The sequence below is a fragment of the Trichomycterus rosablanca genome, chromosome 9 (genome assembly GCF_030014385.1).
Source record: "Trichomycterus rosablanca isolate fTriRos1 chromosome 9, fTriRos1.hap1, whole genome shotgun sequence".
Classification (NCBI taxonomy): Eukaryota; Metazoa; Chordata; class Actinopteri; order Siluriformes; family Trichomycteridae; genus Trichomycterus; species Trichomycterus rosablanca.
Genome location: NC_085996.1, coordinates 17,278,023 through 17,292,310, shown reverse-complemented (window position 1 = coordinate 17,292,310; position 14,288 = coordinate 17,278,023). Strand labels below are relative to the sequence as shown.

The 14,288-nt window shown below is 42.0% G+C and overlaps 1 protein-coding gene and 1 long non-coding RNA gene across 3 annotated transcripts in view; one reads left to right on the top strand and one right to left on the bottom strand.

The window, feature by feature from the left end:
- Window positions 1-1,221: 1,221 nt before the first annotated feature.
- LOC134319915 (uncharacterized) lies at window positions 1,222-2,087 on the bottom strand. Its single transcript, XR_010013579.1, has 2 exons — window positions 1,907-2,087; window positions 1,222-1,620 (listed from the first exon to the last, which is right to left on the bottom strand). It is a non-coding gene; the product is annotated as an uncharacterized LOC134319915 (long non-coding RNA).
- Window positions 2,088-3,118: 1,031 nt separating this feature from the next.
- Window positions 3,119-14,288, top strand: part of mpv17 (mitochondrial inner membrane protein MPV17) — a 109,739-nt gene continuing 98,569 nt past the window's right edge. The window contains exon 1 of one of the 2 annotated variants that reach the window (XM_063001983.1): window positions 3,119-3,399. The gene's annotated coding sequence lies outside the window, so the exon portion shown is untranslated. The remainder of the gene's footprint in view (window positions 3,400-14,288) is intronic. The other variant, XM_063001982.1, reaches the window with a different exon arrangement.

Below are 14,288 nucleotides of genomic sequence, written 5' to 3'. Positions count from 1 at the left end.
ACTGCAACAGGTTTTCTTCCAGAATGGTCCTGTATTTGGCTCCATCCATCTTCCCATCAATTTTAACCATCTTCCCTGTCCCTGCTGAAGAAAAGCAGGCCCAAACCATGATGCTGCCACCACCATGTTTGACAGTGGGGATGGTGTGTTCAGGGTGATGAGCTGTGTTGCTTTTACGCCAAACATAACGTTTTGCATTGTGGCCAAAAAGTTCGATTTTGGTTTCATCTGACCAGAGCACCTTCTTCCACATGTTTGGTGTGTCTCCCAGGTGACTTTTTATAGATATCTTTGAGAAATGGCTTTCTTCTTGCCACTCTTCCATAAAGGCCAGATTTGTGCAGTGTACGACTGATTGTGTCCTATGGACAGAGTCTCCCACCTCAGCTGTAGATCTCTGCAGTTCATTCAGAGTGATCATGGGCCTCTTGGCTGCATCCCTGATCAGTCTTCTCCTTGTTTGAGCTGAAAGTTTAGGGGGACGGCCGGGTCTTGGTAGATTTGCAGTGGTCTGATACTCCTTCCATTTCAATATGATCGCTTGCACAGTGCTCCTTGAGATGTTTAAAGCTTGGGAAATCTTTTTGTATCCAAATCCGGCTTTAAACTTCTCCACAACAGTATCTCGGACCTGCCTGGTGTGTTCCTTGGTCTTCATGATGCTCTCTGCGCTTTAAACAGAACTCGGAGACTGTCACAGAGCAGGTGCATTTATACGGAGACTTGATTACACACAGGTGGATTCTATTTATCACCATCAGTCATTTAGGTCAACATTGGATCATTCAGAGATCCTCACTGAACTTCTGGAGTGAGTTTGCTGCACTGAAAGTAAAGGGGCTGAATAATATTGCACGCCCCACTTTTTAGTTTTTTATTTCTAAAAAAAGTTTAAAATATCCAATAAATTTCGTTCCACTTCACGATTGTGTCCCACTTGTTGTTGATTCTTCACAAAAAATTACAATTTCATATCGTTATGTTTGAAGCCTGAAATGTGGCAAAAGGTTGAAAAGTTCAAGGGGGCTGAATACTTTTGCAAGGCACTGTATATTTGATACCCCATTGCTGCCAGCTTGACACTGATAAATTCTGTAATGACTTTAATTCTTGATAACCTGCTGTAATAAACATAAGAATAAAAAAATCAAAGTTCCTCCTCGCATTTACAACAAATATGTTTTTGGAGAAAGACATGTTAATACTGTAACATCAAATTAATCAATTGACAGGAAATTTATTATGGTCTGACATATAACATTTGATAATGAATAAAAGATAACTCATTCATATATTGGTGAACAAAACTTTTTACACTTAATCAAAAGATTGAGGGTAAATTGCTAATATATCCAGTCAGATATGTTTAGTTTGTTTTATGTTGTATTAGGATTTTAACATCATGTTTTACACTTTGGTTACATTCATGACAGAAATGGTAGTTACTCATTACACAAAATTCATCAGTTCAAGTTTTAATATCAAACAATTTTGTATCTCCAATTCACCTCACTTGCACGTCTATGGACTGTGGGAGGAAACAGGAGCTGCCGGAGGAAACCCACGCAGATACAGGGAGAACATGCAAACCTCACACAGAAAGAACCCGGACCACTCCACCTGGGAATTGAACACACATACATATATATATTTATTGTTGTTTGAACATCATTAATACATGGGATTTGACACTATCTTAAAGCTTGCCTAACCTGGCACTGTGCAAGCAGAATATGCATAAAAATGAAATTGTAATGGTATGCTTCAAAGCTAACTAAAACATGAATCTTAATACTGGTCTGTCAAGCTAGATGTAGTGTTTGTCTAGTCTAGCAAAACAACCACTAACCAGTTTACAACTACCCTACTTGCATGGTTCTAAGGAAATGTTTGCTAACGTACTTACCTTCATATTTGTCAATGTCGCTGGAGTTGTACATTTAAAATCCTTTTTCCCGCTTGTTAGAAGAAGCAGTACAAACCATGCGTCGGTCGGTCTAAATCGTTCACTGTCAGACGAGGTTAATCTTGAAGACAACAAGTGTAAAAGAGAGCCATGCCTGACGTTATCTGCTTGTTGACGACCGGCAAATGAATACCGGAAGTTGATCTGCCAGTATACGAGAACCCGGAAGACAGTCGTGCATAGAGCCTATTGAAGCTGTTATTGGAAAGTTCGTGCTTTGAACACCAGCGGATTTGTAAACATTGTCCGTGCGCTGCGCCTTACGCGTTACATTCCATAATAATATAATAATAATCATATTAATTATATCAATAATATAATATTTATTAATTAAATAATAATAAAAGATTTATAATATCGTATAATGCAGTTTCACTTTTTAGAGAGCGTTGCAGAAATTGGACAAATAACATTTAAATCCGGACACCCAGACAGACACGGCTTGTGCAAGTGAATACTGAACGGGTGTAAATACCCTGTTTGTTGTTCCCAGTTCATTGTTTTAGTAAATTAAACAACGCAACGCGTTTTATTCTGTCCCTTCAGCTCCCCTTTCCTGCTTTACATCCACTCATGAACCAATATAAGTATACACTGTTGTAGAAGTAAAAACAATCAACAAATCAGTCGTGATACATTGTTTATTATTTCCAGTGTTTCACAGCTATTAGAATGTTCCTCGGTTGATCCCTACCTTCCACAACTTCCCTTACCCTGCAATGCACGAGTAACCCACCGACTACTCCACTCTCCCTCAGCATTACCCACGCCTGATGTTTACCTTCAGCAATTCCTACGCATGTAAGCCTTCTGTGCTTTTATAGTTCTGTAGCTCCTCACCGTCTACAGCTTCGGAAAAGACGAAATGGTTCACTTATATCAATATAGCTAACCTCATGTCATCTACCCACTCTGTAAGCGTGGAAGGGTGGAGCACTGTCAGAACACGGTCATCACAGCTTCTTAAAATGTCCTTACTGTCAAGTGCTAGGAATTAAGAAAGGACTCAGTTTTAACTCAAACAAAACTGCTTTATTGTTCGGAGTATCAGCTTGCAGAGACACGGAACATGCGAGTGAGCAGGGTGCGTTCCAACAACACACCGAGAGGAGGGAATAAGGGTACACAGTGCACTCGTCTAACAAAATGCATAAATAGACAGTCGCTCTACACTTACTATTCAACCACCGAGTGCTTTTGGCCATGTTTGTTAAAAAAAACTAGTTACGAATGACCACTACTTCTGTCGTTCAGAACGTAAACACTGTAACCGGAAGTCAAAAACCGGCTTCAGCTACGAATCACGGGAAAGGTCAAAGTTCAGGAAAATCGTGGATAGCGTTTACGAGATAACATGGCAGTGGTGACAAAACAAGCTGTAGTCTAGGTGCAGAAAGAACAGGAGGAAAAGGACGTGTATCCGCATTTGACAGGTGAAAGACGCATGTAAAACTGTTTTTAATACTTTTATTCGCACCTTTAACAGAGCTTTTGTTGTCGACCAACGTAGGTGATTAAGCTACAGTAGCTTGCTACGTTAAAACAGTTTCCTCTATATATTTTATTGTTGTTTGAGATAAGCAATAGTCACCTTAGAAAAAGACATCGCAGCCCACAGAGAAATTGATTCTGGTATTTATTTATTTATTTATTTTACATTTGGCCCAAATGTGGCTCATTTTTCCATATTTATGTATAGCGGCCCCATACATACCTTTACATCCGATGCCGATACAGACGTGGTCCGATATGGACCAGAATTCTATCTATATAGCAAATTAACTCACCCGATCCTGGCCAAATGTTTAACAGCACCCAGTCCATTCATGCAGAAAATTAATATTTAATTAATATTTTTAGCCTTTCAGCCATAAAGTCATTAAATCCAAAGCATATATTCAGTAGTTTTACTGGTCTTATTTATAAGACTAAGTTTAAGACATGTTTTAGCACATTGTGCACAGTATTCTGCATGACTTAAACCTAAACATTTCTGTATATACTCTGTCATGTCCAAGTTAAAAATTCCTAACTTATATGAAATATGTCATATTTAAATGCCCTTTAACTTTGTACTAGCACTTTGTACAAGTTAAAAATGTACTGTCACTTTTCAAATATGATAGCGAATTCTTAAGTGCCATGACCTCTTGTTTCTTTGGGGGACACAGAATGCATTGCATTTGCCAAGATGTATTCGTTGACCCAGCTTCATCAATTAATTCCTTCAAGTTAAGATGTGTATACGTTTTTTCTGGTGCAAGATGAAAAGGACCATGCAGACTGTTATCGGTCCAAAAGCTAGGGGCTTCAGCTGAGCAAAAGTATTCGGACCACCCCTCTCCTCGCCAAGTGCATGCTGGCACAGCACACACACAGATACCTGCCTGAGCAAAAGTATTTGGACACCTATCAACTGCATACTTTCGCACACATATGGACACCTGTCTGAGCAAAAGTATTCACACCCCCACCAACTACATGCTAACACACACACAGTCACCTGCATGAGCAAAAGATAAGATACAACCTTATTGGCATTGTAGTTATACAACGAATTCTTTTTTGTTTGGTAGCTCTCAGTGAGATTAGCAGCAATACTATACACATACACACAGTTCTCTTTTGCATTATTCAAACCCAGTGCACATACATCGATCAGCCATAACATTAAAACCACCTTCTTGTTTCTACACACATTGTCCATTTTATCGTCTTCACTGACCATATAGAAGCACTTTGTAGTTCTACAATTACTGACTGTAGTCCATCTGTTTCTCTGCATGCTTTGTTAGCCCCCTTTCATGCTATTCTTCAATGGTCAGGACTCTCCCAGTACCACTACAGAGTCCGAGTCAAGTCACGAGTCTTTAGGCTAGAGTCCAAGTCAAGTCACAGGTCTTTAGAGTAGAGTCCGTGTCAAGTCACGAGTCAATATAATATACACAAAACATATATTGGAAAAATGTAGCGTAGAAATAAATAATATGTAAGTTCAGATAAAAAAACAGACTAGCAACTGTATTTTGTCGTTTTACTTAGTGCCTTTATTTTCCTAGTCATTGTGCAAATGAATGTAATTTCTGTAACAAGAAGGTACCAGTTAAATCTTAAACTGATACGTTTTGTTTTCATTGCAAAACAAAAGCGCACGATAAATTACGGCACAGTGGCCAAAAAAAATCAGAACCACTGCTTACATTTGCTTATGTTCTTCCAAATGCTATTACATTTATAACGTGTTGTCCCATTAGAAATATAATCCGTTATTTTGTAAATGTGTGCTGATAATTTAAAACCTCCAAACTTTTCCCAGTTGTGAAGTAAACACTAACTTGTTAGAAAACCAATCAAGCGTTTCATTAACACATCATCTGTGTGACGCAAACTGAATAAGTGCAAATAACATTACTAAAAATAAAAATCATAATGTTTGATTGGTTCAGAAAGCAGTCTTTCAGCCATTAGCACCAATTCTGTAGGAGCGCTTTATTCACCCCAGTTGTTCCTGTGAAGTGCACTACGTAGGGTATTCCACCATTTTATGATGCTTCACAAGAAGAGGCTGTGTCAAATCTAAATATCAAAATATGTGTGGACATGCATGTGTTTAAATACTTTTGTTGTTTACTAGTCATTTTTTTGCGAGTCATGAGTCAAGTCCGAGTCATTTGAAACGAGTCAGAGTCGAGTCTGAAGTCGCTGTGAGTCGCAGACTCGAGTCCCCATCTCTGCTACAGAGTAGGTATTATTTGGGTGGTGGATCATTCTCAGCACTGCAGTGACAATAACATGGTGGTGGTGTGTTAGTGTGTGGTGCTGGTATAAGTGGATCAGACACAGCAATGCTGATGGAGTTTTTAAACACCCTACTGTCACTGCTGGACTAAATAGAATAGCCCACCAACCAAAAATAGGCAGCGTCCTGTGACCACTGATGAAGGTCTAGAAGTTGACCAACTCAAACAGCAGCAATAGATGAGCAATCGTCTCTGACTTTACATCTGCAAGGTGGACCAACTAGGTGGGAGTGTCTAATAGAGTGGACAGTGAGTGGACACGGTATTTAAAAACTCCAGCAGCGCTGCTGTGTCTGATCCACTCATACCAGCACAACACACCCTAACACACCACCACCATGTCATTGTAACTGCAGTGCTGAGAATGATCCACCACCCAAAGAATACCTGCTCGGTGGTGGTCCTGACCATTAAAGAACAAAGTGAAAGCAGGTAAAACAAAGTATGCAGAGAAAAAGATGGACTACAGTCAATAATTGTAGAACTTCAAAGTGCTTCTATATGGTAAGTGGAGCTGATAAAATGGATAGTAGGTAAAGAAACAAGGAGGTGGTTTAATGTTATCGCTGATCAGTGTATATCCGCATATAAACATGTTCAATATTTTCTATAATTTTATTTTATTTTGTGTTGTACCTAATTCTTCTTTGGGAAGGTTTGGGTAATAGGTTTGTTGGTTTGCTGTCTGTGACCTGGGTGGGTTAAACCCTTGATAATTTTGCTAGCCCTTTTATGTAGGCAGCTAGAATAAACTGTGTCCAGATTTAGGTGTTTGGTTCCTACAATCCTCTGTGCAGTCCCAACTATACTGTCTAAGTTTCTACTGTTCTCTGTTGTACAGCTGGTGTACCACACTGTGACACAGTAGCAGATAATGTTCTCTATTGTGCTCCTATAGAAATTCACTAAAAGCTGAGAGGCGAGTTTGCCTATTTTTTTGAGCTTTGTCAAGAAGAAAAGCCACTTCAGCACTTTCTTTACCAGGTGGGAGGTGTTAAGTGTCCATGTCAGTACCACATAAACCGCCCAGCAACCACTTGGCATCAGGGGTGGCACGGTGGCTAAGTGTGTAGCACTGTCGCCTCACAGCAAGAAGGTACTGGGTTCGATCCCCAGGTGGGGCGGTCCGGGTCCTTTCTGTGCGGAGCTTGCATGTTCTCCCCCGTGTCCGCGTGGGTTTCCTCCGGGTGCTCCGGTTTCCTCCCACAGTCCAAAGACATGCAAGTGAGGTGAATTGGTGACACTAAATTGTCCATGACTGTGTTCGATATAAACTTGTGAACTGATGAATCTTGTGTAATGAGTAACTACCGTTCCTGTCATGAATGTAACCAAAGTTGACGTTAAATCCTAATAAACAAACAACCTTGGCATTATCCTAGCAACTGTCTAACATCTCTTTAACATTAACCTGTTACCATAGCAACTTTCCAACTATATCTTAGCAACCACTGAGTACGCCTTGGCAAACACCTACCGAAACATTAGCATTTTTTAAGCATGCTTGTGTTCTTGCACAATCACCTGTCTAAGCAAAAGTATTCACACTCCCTCACCAAATACAACTCCAAATGAGAAAAAGTTGGGACAGTATGGAAAATGCAAACAGCATAAAAATGCAGTGTTCCTTACATTTACTTTGACTTTTATTTGATTGCAGACGGCCGTGGTGGCTAAGTGGGTAGCACTGTCACCTCACAGGTCCTGCGTTTGATCCCCAAGTGGGGCGGCACGGGGCCTTTCTATGTGGAGTTTGCATGTTCTCACGTGTCTGTGTGGGTTTCCTCCGGGTGCTCCGATTTCCTCCAAAGAGTCCAAAGACATGCAAGTGAGGTGAATTGGAGATACTAAATTGTACATGACTGTGTTTGATATAACCTTGTGAACTGATGAACCTTGTGTAATGAGTAAGATAAGAGATAAGATAAGATAATCCTTTATTAGTCCCACAATGGGGAAATTCACATTGTTGCAGCAGCAAAGGGATAGTACAGCACTCAGTACAAAAAATAGACGATAAAAAATAAAAATAGTACAATGTATAACAATAATAATAAAAAGTCAGAAAAACTCTAAAAATATTTACAAATAACTGCACGTGAGAATATTGCACATTGTAATAGTTACACATGGGGAAAAAATTGCACATTTTAATGAATAATAATTTAAAGTGTGTGTGTGTGATCTATCTGGAGCAGTGCTGGTTGTATAATCTAACAGCAGCAGGAAGGAAGGACCTGCGGTACCGCTCCTTCCCACATTTAGGGTGAAGCAGCCTGTCACTGAAGGAGCTGCCCAGTGCTGCCAGAGTCTCATGCATGGGGTGGGAGTCATTCTCCAGCATGGATGCCAGCTTGGCTAACATCCTTCTGTCTCCCACTACCTGCACTGGGTCTAAGGGGCTCCCCAGGACGGAGCCGGCCCTCTTAATGAGTTTGTTCAGTCTCTTCCTGTCCGCTGTAGAGATGCTACTGCCCCAGCATACCACTCCGTAAAAGATGGCTGATGCCACCACTGTATCAAAGAAAGTCCTCAGGAGTTCCCCCTGCACTCCAAATGACCTCAGTCTCCTGAGTAGGTAGAGTCTACTCTGACCTTTTTTATAAAGTGCGTTAGTGTTAACTGACCAGTCCAGTTTGTTGTTTAGATGAACACCCAGGTACTTATAAGAGTCCACTCTCTCAATGTCCATTCCCTGGATGTTCACCGGTGGCAAGGTGGATCTGCACCTGCGGAAATCCACCACCAGTTCTTTGGTCTTCCCCACGTTTAACTGGAGGTGGTTCTGCAGACACCAGTCCACGAAGTCCTGAATCAGTCCTCTGTACTCGCTGTCCTCGTCATTGTTTATAAGTCCGACAATTGCTGAGTCATCAGGGAACTTCTGGAGGCGACAGTCCGGTGATCTGTACATGAAGTCAGCCGTGTACAGGGTGAAGAGGAATGGTGCCAAGACCGTTCCCTGAGGGGCCCCTGTGCTGCTGACCACCATATCAGACACACAGTCCCGTGCCCTCACATACTGTGGTCGGTTGCTGAGGTAGTCCAGTATCCAATTGGACAGGTGTCTGTCCACTCCAACATGATCCAGTTTGTCCTTCAGGAGCCCCGGTCGGATGGTGTTAAAAGCACTGGAGAAATCGAAGAAGGTGATTCTCACAGTGCTCCCAGGTTTCTCCAGGTGAGAAAGAGCTCCGTGTAACAGATGGATGATGGCATCATCCACCCCAACGCCAGGCTGGTAAGCAAACTGAAGAGGGTCCATGGATGGGTTCACCAGAGGGCGGAGATGGGTAAGGACCAGACTCTCCAGTGATTTCATCAAATGTGAAGTCAGTGCCACCGGTCTGTAGCTGTTTAGGTCCTTTGGGTGCTGTGTTTTTGGCACAGGTACCACACAAGATGTTTTCCACAGCTGTGGTACTCTTCCCAGCTTCAGACTCAGGTTAAACATGTGCTCGACTACCCCGCACAGCTGATCTGCACAGGACTTGAGAAGCCTGGCACTGATGCCATCTGGACCCGCAGCTTTCTTCACTTTGATTTTCTTCAGCTCATTCCTCACCTGGGCTGTTGTGAAGGACAGATTGGAGCATGGAGGCTGGGTGTTGGAGTGCGTGAATGGGAAGTTAAAGTTGCCAGCAGATGAACCAGTGGGGGGTGGCTGTGATAAGGGCGTGAGTGTGAGAGACGGGGGAGGGCAGCATGTTGGTGGTGCCACAGAAGGGGGGTACAGCTGTGATGTCTGTGTAGGGGGATGGACATGTGAGTGATCAAATCTATTGAAGAACAAATTGAGTTCGTTCACCCACTTCTGGTCCCCCACCACCTGGGAGTCGGGCTTCTTGTGACCAGAGATGGTTTTAAGGCCTTTCCAAACTCCACTGACATTGTTCTGCTGTAGTTCTTCTTCCAACTTCTTCCTGTAGCCAGCTTTCCCCTCTCTGATCTTCCTTCTCAGTTCTCTCTGCACAGCTTTCAGCTCATCCTTATCGCCCGATCTGAAGGCCCTCTTTTTCTTTTTTAGGAGAGCCTTTATGTCAGGATTTATCCATGGCTTATTGTTGGAGAAACACCGAACAGTCTTGGTGGGGACAGTGTTCTCCACACAGAAGTTGACATAATCCGTGATGCAATGAGTGAGACTGTCAATGTCCTCCCCATTAGGGTCACACAGTTCTTCCCACACTGTTGTTTCAAAACAGTCCTTCAGAGCCTCTTCAGTCTCCTTAGACCATTTCTTCACTGTGCGGGTGACTGCTGGTTCTCTGTGCACAAGGGGTTTGTACACAGGCAGAAGACGAACCAGATTGTGATCAGATCTTCCAAGGGGAGGGAGAGGTGATGAGTTATAAGCCTCCTTTGTGTTGGCATAAAACAAGTCCAGTATTTTATTGTCTCTAGTGTGGCAGGTTACATATTGCGTGAAGGTGGACAGAGTGGAGGATGGAGAAACATGATTAAAGTCTCCTGAGATGAGGAGGAGGGCTTGTGGGTGCTGTGTCTGCAGCCTGCACACAGCTGAGTGCAGGACGTCACAGGCAGCGTCAGCGTTAGCAGAGGGCGGGACATACGCAGCTATCGCGATAACGTGCGAGAATTCCCTCGGGAGATAATACGGTCTCATGCTAACGGCTAACAGTTCAATGTTCTTACAGCAGATTTGTTCCTTAATAGCGATGTGCCCAGAGTTACACCATCTTTCATTCACAAATACTGCCAGTCCTCCTCCCTTCCTCTTACCGCTCTCCGCTGTCCTGTCCGCTCGGATGAGGTGAAAGCCGTCCAGAGATACCAGCGTGTCCGGGATGAGCGTGTTGAGCCATGACTCTGTAAACACCATAACGCTACATTCCCGATACTCCCTCTGATGCCGCGTTAGCGCCGTCAGCTCGTCCATCTTATTGGAGAGAGATCTTACATTCCCCATAACGATGGAAGGAAGAACCGGTTTATAACGTTTCCTTCTGTCCCGACACAGAGCTCCAGCACGTCTCCCCCGCTTCCTCCTCCTCAGCTCGCGGGGGATGTCATGCCTCTCGTGCGGTAGCACAGCTGTGTTGCTAAGCGCTAACAGCTGATCCCTGGTGTAAACAATAGGAGCATGGCTTCTCACAGGATCTCCAGACACAGTCGTAAACAGCGAAAATAGTAGTGCAAAAACCAAAACAAGCACAAGTTTGGTGTCCATTGTGCATAAAGACAAGTACAAACACTTAGCTAACAAAAGTAAAACTTAAGTACTACAATAAAGGAAAAAAAGTAAGAAAAAACTCAAACGTGAGCAGGAGCTGTTGCAACAGGCAGCCACCTCCGCGGCGCCATCTTTTACACTACCGTAACTACCGTTCCTGTCATGAATGTAACCAAAGTTTAAAACGTTATGTTAAAATCCTAATAAACAAACATTTGATTGCAGACCGTTTGAACTAGGGCTGGGCGATATATCGAGATTTTATAAAATATCGATATATTTTCATACGCGATATAAGATAAGACAATATCGCATATATCGATATAGATGTTGCGTTCCAGTTAGATCAGACAGTTCGTCTTTCTCTTCTCCCAGTTTCTCTGCACATGTTCACCTGCCCCGCCCCTCTCCCTCACTGAACACAACCCGCCCCGCCCCCACCGCTTCACCAGTAATTCCTGCAGGCAGCGGTAGCATAGAGACGGATAAAGACATGACCGAAGCTATCGAAGAGGAGCTGCTTACTAAAATTAAAAATAATGACTAATTTTGGAATTATTTGGAGACGGTTCGAATTCAAAGTGTCAGATGAGCAGCAGAATAATGTATTCTGTAGAGAACGCCGAAAACAAGTCCAGACAAAAGGTTGCAGCTCCGTGTACCTTCATTCGTTTTTCACTTCAAATCCCAAAGTAAAAAAACAAGAAAACGAGTCGTTATTTGTTTTAAAAACCAACACAAGGGCATGCACGCGCTGACATGCACGTATTTACTTCACATTAAGTGTTGAGAAAGTAATAATAACGTAACGGTGCGTCTCCTGTTGTTCTGACTCTTGTGTTTGTGTATGTGATGTGCATATACTTGCTCTATCTGTAAATACAAACATTATGGGGATTTCTGTACTGGATGTTGTACGTGGTTGTGTTAGTTTATACTGGACGATCGCCCGACGTCCGACATGTCATTTATTTATTTATCTATCTTCTATTATAGTATTTCTTGTTGTCGGCCAATAAACAACCAAACATTATTAAATTGCATGAACTAACTCTGCAGTAAACAAGGAGCAAACAGCAATTAAACAACAAATAAAGCTGTTAAATAATAATAAAGTGCATGAAGAAGAACGCTGATTAAAATGCATTAAATGTTGTAATAGTTACACAGTAACATGAACGATTAGTTCTGCCTGTATTACAGAACTGAGTTCTATACAGTAAAAGAAAATATTAATGTAAATGTTTATGTTGTGGCGACATATACATAAAATAATGTATAAAGTCCAAACATGGGGGGGTGGGGGGTTAACGAGGGGTTTACTTTAACGGGGTTTTACTTTTAATGTCACTCAAGCTCAGCCGGAAACCGTGTCATTCCGACATCTTCCCTACGCACTCGCTCCCTGCGCCCTATCGTACACTTAACATTCTTAAAGGGCCAGACAATATATTTGTAATTCACATTACACAACAGGAGATGCCTTAGAAAACAACTTTTTTTTTTCTTAGAATAGCTCTTTTTTTTTTTTTAAGGAAAAATAATTCTTGTGTGAAGCTTCCCCAGCATGAATATTAATAAAAGTGCCTGTAAAAAAATTGGAACATGTAGCTTTGTCTCAGAAGTGTCTTTTTGTTATTACCTTATGGGATAAAAAAATATCGAGATATATATCGTATATCGCCATTCAGAAAAAAATATCCCGTACTGTTGCACATCTTAAGACATGTTTGCAGGAAGAATGAAACACTAAATCGCTTGGTATCCTCTGTGCCAAAACGTCTAAGTGTGGTGAAAAGGAATGGCAACATTACAAAGTGGTAAACGCTTTATTGTCCCAACTTTTTTTGGAATGTGTTGCAGGTCTGAAGTGCAGCAATGGATGTTTATTAATAAATGAAATGAAGTTGAGCAGTCTAAACATGAAATATCTCAGGTTCATACTGTCTGCAATCAAATAAAAGTCAAAGTAAATTTAAGAAACTTTGTGGTTTTTTTATTATTTGCATTTTCCATGCTGTCCCACCTTTTTTGGATTTGGGGTACATAATTGCATACACAATCACATCTGAGCAAAGGTTTTTACATCTCCACCAAATATATACTTGAACACACAATATCATATAAATATCCATTCAATGAACACACAATGACATGCTTGCAGACACACACTAACAGTCATCTGCCTGAGCAAAAGTGTTCACACCTCCACCAACTATGTGCTTACAAACACAGTTATCTGCCTGTCTAAAAGTATTCACACCCATATATCTGAGTATTATAAAAATATCATATAAAATACACTGTTGAGTTACATTATTATGACCACCAGCTAATACCCAGAGCTACTGCTGTGTGCGACATGGACAGCAGCTAGACGGGCTGGGAGTGACTCAATAAGGTCCTGGTAGGTTGTCACAGGTATCTGGAGCCATGCTGACTGCAGTGCACCCCACAGTTGCTGGAGGGTGTGTGGGGGAGGATCCAAGAGCAATCAACCAGAACTACATATCAACACCCCTCCTAGCAACACCTCAGCAACTGCATTACTGGCAATGGTAGCTGTTGCTGGAAGTGTAAAATGTAAATACACCTTAGCAATGAACCTTTTATCACAGCACCCACCTAGGAAAACCTTAGGAACCACCTAGCAACCCCTTGCTTGTTTGTTTGTTTATTAGGATTTTAACATCATGTTTTTACACTTTGGTTACATTCATGACAGGAACGGTAGTTATTCAATACACAAGGTTTTATCAGTTCACAAGTTTATATCAAGCACAGTCTTGGACAATTTTGTATCTTCAATTCACCTCACTTGCATGTCTTTGGACTGTGGGAGGAAACCGGAGCACCCGGAGGAAACCCACGCGGACACGGGGGAGAACATGCAAGATCCGCACAGAAAGGACCCGGACCGCCCCACCTGGGGATCGAACCCAGGACCTTCTTGCTGTGAGGCGACAGTGCTACCCACTTAGCCACCGTGCCGCCCCTAGCAACCCCTTAGCAACCACCAGATATGCCTTGGAAACTGCCTAGCAACACTTTACTCCTTGGCAACTGTGTAGCAACATCTAGCAAGAACTACCCAACAACACTTAGGAACACTCAGGAATTAAACTGCTACCATAGCAACCTCCTAGCAACACCTTAGCAACTGCTTTGCATCATGTTAGTAACTGCCTAGCAACTCTTTAACAGCAACTTTTTATCAGGTGTTCCATTCATTCCCATTGGTGTATAAAATCAATAATCTAGCCATGCAGGTTTGTTTACTTTTGGTCATTCAATTTTTTATTTTAAAAACCATTATTCCAAAAACGGA